A 5095-nucleotide genomic window follows, 5' to 3' on the forward strand; every position below is an offset into this window, starting at 1 on the left:
AGGCCTGGATGAGAAGGCGAGAAAGGAGTTGCTGAACAAGCTGATAGAGCTGAGGAAGTCACGATCAAAGACTAGAGATGAAAAATGTGAAGACAGCTCTACTCTGAAACAAAAAACTGTAGATAAAATAGTTGATGATATAAAAGGGGATGAGGTTGGGACTAGTAATATGATTAAAAGTACTAATATCCTTAAGGCTCGAGCAGGGGGAGGCAAGAGATGGAAGGGTTGGAGGTAGACAGAGAGGTCGAATCAGTGATGATAACCACCACACCCTCAAGCAGAGATGTGAAGACTCGCAAGAGGAAGAGAGAAGTAGAAGGATTGAGTAGTCCTTCAGTAGATGCTGTCTCGGAAGGAAACTTGAGAGAGACGGCGCCCATTGTTTTGGCGCGATGCAAGACGGCGGCATACAAGAGCAACACGGAGCTCAGAAGACCACTCGAAGTGGAGAGGGAAATAGAGGCTTCCACCAGTTCGACATCGGAGGAAGACTTCAAGCCCCAGAAGATAAACGTGAAGAGAGGTTCAACGAACGGACAGACATGGGAAGTGGATGTCGGCAAGGAATGGGTCTCGAAGGGACACCAGGCCCCTGGGAAGCAAGTGACGAGTGATCCACTGGAGAGGAGCAAGACGAGGAACACCTCCCGGCCATGGTGGGTGGCCCTCGAGACATTGAAGGAAATGGAAGACTGCTTGAAGAAGTTGGACAGTGGAGTAGCTCGCAAACGACGCAATTGGGCCACCCAGCAAAAGGCTGAGGTTAACAAGATAGAATTGGCGAACCAGCTGAAGAGGTCCTGGCAGAACTTATTGAAGGATCATTTTGAAGAGGCAATGAGGACACCCTCGTCAGCACCGCCATTAATGGCGAATCCCTTCGTTAGAACCGCAGGACAATTGATGTTCACATGGAGTCTGGTGGGAATAGAATTGGAGACACTGACCTCGTATGACAGGTTGAAGTTGGGAAGCAAAAAGCTAGAAGTGTATCAAGCACTGATGCAACACGTGGCCAGGGATAATTCAGGCTTGAGCCTGGCCAGGAGGAAGGATGCCACATGTTTCTTGAGATGGATAATGTCGATGATGTCTGATAGTACCATCTTGGCGTGCCACCAAAGAGCAAGCGGAAGTAAAACCGTGGAAAGGAGAGTCTCAACGATCATCTTAAACGTATATCAGAGTACTGGAATAGAAAAGGAGGATGGTTCCAGACTATCCCTAGAGAACCACAGAAAGCTGGACGAGGTAAGGAAGTTTTACAATAAGAAGTTCGAAGAAGAACATGATGTTCACCGTAACCTGGCCTCGCCAGAACAGTATTCGAGACTCAGTGAGAAGGGGGAATACCAATACGTGTCGGGAGTGATGGGGATAGCCTACAACCCCTTCTTAGACTCAGAAACTGGAGGTGCTCACAGGAACCACGAGGTAGCGGAGCTGCTGAAGTTTTGGACAGAAAAAATAGTGGAAATAGACGCGGTGGAGAGAGAGAGGCCGAGCCTGGGCCTGATTCTTGAGAAAACACCGGAGGTGGTGATCATACCGCGCTCGAACAAGAGAGTTGAAGTGAACATGGGTAATGACAATGGCTTGTTGATCACGAACTTGGTAGTGGTATGGAAGTTACTAAGACCCTCCCGGTGCCCACATCCTCACGCGAGTCTGATCGAGGAGACCACCGAACAGGTGAGGTTAGCACCAACGGAAGATGAAGATTTGGCAAAGTTGAGTGTGGTGCACAAACTGATCTTACCTCAGATGAAGGAGTCAGGCTAAAAGACGAACAATCTCGGGTCAGCAAAGAATATGGAGCCCGGTAGCTGTCTGGATTCGACGTGTGGGAGTGGAGAGCACCCCTGCGATGGACGATCATGTGTCAGGATACTGTCCTTTCAAAAAGAAGATCTGGTTACTTGGTTTGAAGACATCACGGAAAGGGAGAAAAGTGAAGTGCAAATAGTGGCGGAGTGTTACGCGAGAACTACGGTGAACATAGCGACGGCTCTCGGATTCTTCTCGAGAATGTGTAGTCTGCAGTCACTGGAGAGGCTAGAGTCTGAACACCATTTAGTGACCGCGTTGAGCGTGGAATCATGGCCTGGGGCGTTGCAGGTGACTCAAAAACACATCCGGAGCTGGAAGGTTGGTCTCGAGGCGGAAATGGGGTTTCCCATGAGCGAAGCTTATGGCCTGCCATTGAACGCAAAATCCCTGATAGGGTCAGTGATGGCCAATTTTTGCGGAAGCCACTACCCACTGCACATGGCGATGGTAGAAGCATCCAGCCAGAAAGTATTGGTGGACAAGGCCATCTCAGTGCCCAAGTGCGTGAGGTTGGCTCGGGTATCGCATCACTCGCACAAGTTGTTGAGGAAAATCAGAGGGACAGTACCGAAAGAGTTGAGAGATGACTTGAGTGAAATCTGGGGAGAAGAGCTTTTGAATTTGGAAAGTGAGAACACAAGCGATCACGAGAGACAAAACGTGATCGGAAAACCTGTGGGGGTGCTCCAAACATGGAAGAGAACGACTTGATGCATGAGAAAATGATGGAGCTTGAGCCTCTCTTGGAAGCCTCGGGGGAGCGTAACCTCAGGAGCATTGAGATCACCCATGGAGAATGCCCATGCCACTGTTTGGCACAAACGGTGTGGTATCCAGATCACAAGAACCTCTGCCTGGTGTGGGATATGGAAGAAATTCGGTCGATCGGATTACCGGATCACCGACAGAAGGTGACGCTCTTAGCAGTGAGTACGATGCTGGCTCTGAGATGGATAGAGGAGAATATAACGAAGTATCGGGAAGCGAAGACGCCAACGGCTGAGTCAATATATGCGATAGACTACAGCAGGAGACTCGAGTTGTTTGAGACTGCATGCAAGGTATTCGCCCTACCAATAGAAGTCAGACACGTGTGGAGCCGCTTGAGGTACTTTCCGTGGTTTCGAGCGACACTGACGTCTTGGTTGTACATGACAACGAAAGATCACATGAGAAAATATCAAAAGGAGTATCGGCATTTCCAGGCCGAGATTGGGCCGGAAGCTTTCAAGAGACCCCTGTTAACCCATCGAAATGCGATCACGACGGGATGGAAGAGAGTGGGTGGAGTGTCTAGAGACAATACCAAAGCGAGGGAATCGATACTAGAGGAGGACTTGGCGAAGAACGTGAGCCTGAGCCTTCACAACTCCTCTTGTTTGAACCGGGAATCTAGGGTGAAGGCACTACCCAACCAAGCAAAGAGGTTGCAGGAGCAAAGGGAATGGATGCGATCCTACGAACAGCTGAAGGCTTGGGAGGAGATCGTGATTAGCTCCGATGATGAAGAAGAACTGTTGAGACAGTTTGCAGTGTCTAGTACTTCAGGGTCCGGCACCTCCAAGGCAAAGAGTGCGAAATGAGCGGGTGGTTCGAAGGAATCTTGAGTCTTGAGAGGGAAGGGGGGCTTGAGTGTGAATCCGGATGAAATCTGGGTTCACGAAAAAGAAATTTTAACGAATCAGATATTGTTATTAATATGCTATATTTACTATATAAATCAAAATGCTGCATGACAATTTCCTGATTGAATGGGACAAAAGAAATTTTAAATGATTGGCTTGAAAAGCAAGAATTCAAGGGTGCAGGTGTGTGCAGATTTTGATTGCTGTTTAGCGATAGTGTGAAAATTTTACATGGCCGTGAATTTTGGGGTGTAGATAAGCTTAAGTCTGCTGCGAACTTCTGTAAATGACCACTGGCACTGTACCTTGAGCAACACTCGGTTTTCTGGGACTCACTGGCAGACGACAGCACGCGATGAGGACATCGATCTTGAGTCCGGGGAGTATGTGCCAGTCGGTCATATTTGGAAGTTTGACCTTGAGAAAAACAAGAACGCTTAATTTTGGAGTGGAATTTGATTTTTCAAAAATTCGAATGGAGCCTGTCATGCACGATTTTCTCGCGATAACTGAAAACCGAAAAAGAGAAATCAAAACGATCGAGTAACAATCGCGGGAAAGTTACCAGATAAAACAGTAGGAAATTGCTATTCGCAATTTGCGTCACAATAAAACTAGAGTAGAGCTGTCCTATCTAAAACAGAAGGAAGTATATTCCCGAGAACTGGACTATTATTGCTCGACTGGATTATTATTCAAACTGGACTAGAGTGAACCTTCGATGGAAAAGTGGACAGCTTGAGTGTCCCAATGGTACACGAGAAACTATACTCTAGAGTCCAAACTTGTTCCTGTTATTGAAACTGATAAACATTAAACTCATTTAGTTACATTATTTAATTCTCGAGTTGCTTACCAACTTAATTACTCCCGGTTCTTGAGCGTGCTACGATTTGAGTACCTAATTTAAATTTCTATAGTGTGTTTTATGATTGTTATGTTGAGGTAAGGCGAGTTTTAGGTTGATCCATCTGAAATGGATCAAAGTTCCACTGTCTAATAAAAAGTAACTTAACGGATTGTCCCGACCCGGTTTTTAACGGCGTTCATGTATTTTGGGTATTTTGAGACCTAAGTATGGGGACGTTCTTATTTCTAGAGTGGGGGGGATATTTTGGTAGTAGCCTTAAGCTGTAACGGGTCGTAGTCTCATGTCACAAGCGAACCGAATTGGCTCCGACTGATTTGAGGTAGAAAAACACAAGAGATAGTGACCCTGACTCTTGAGCCAATGGTTATAGGGCCTATTTTTCTTAAGCCTCATGTGTGACTGCAGAAGACGAATGTTACAGTTCTTCGTCGTATGTATTTGGCCTTGTAGATAGTTTTGTATTGTATTGTTTGATTTGTGCATCTAAGAGTATTTTATTTATTGATGTTGCAAATATTCCAAAAATCCTGCAAATAATATACCTGCTACGCTTGCTTGTCGGCTTACTTGTGTTTGTATTGCACATGTGTTATAGATTCCTCTAAGTAGTGAGAAAAGAAATCCTAAAAAGTTAAACATAGCGTATAAGATATTCAATCGGGTAATAGGGCCATCCTAGAAAGGCGAGAATTTCGTTTTTTAAGGTTACAAAACTGAAAATATTATGGGTGAAATATCTTGTGGTCTTTATTTTTCACCGTTTAAA

This window comes from Symsagittifera roscoffensis, unplaced genomic scaffold (assembly GCF_963678635.1).
Source record: "Symsagittifera roscoffensis unplaced genomic scaffold, txSymRosc1.1 SCAFFOLD_109, whole genome shotgun sequence".
NCBI lineage: Eukaryota > Metazoa > Xenacoelomorpha > Acoela > Convolutidae > Symsagittifera > Symsagittifera roscoffensis.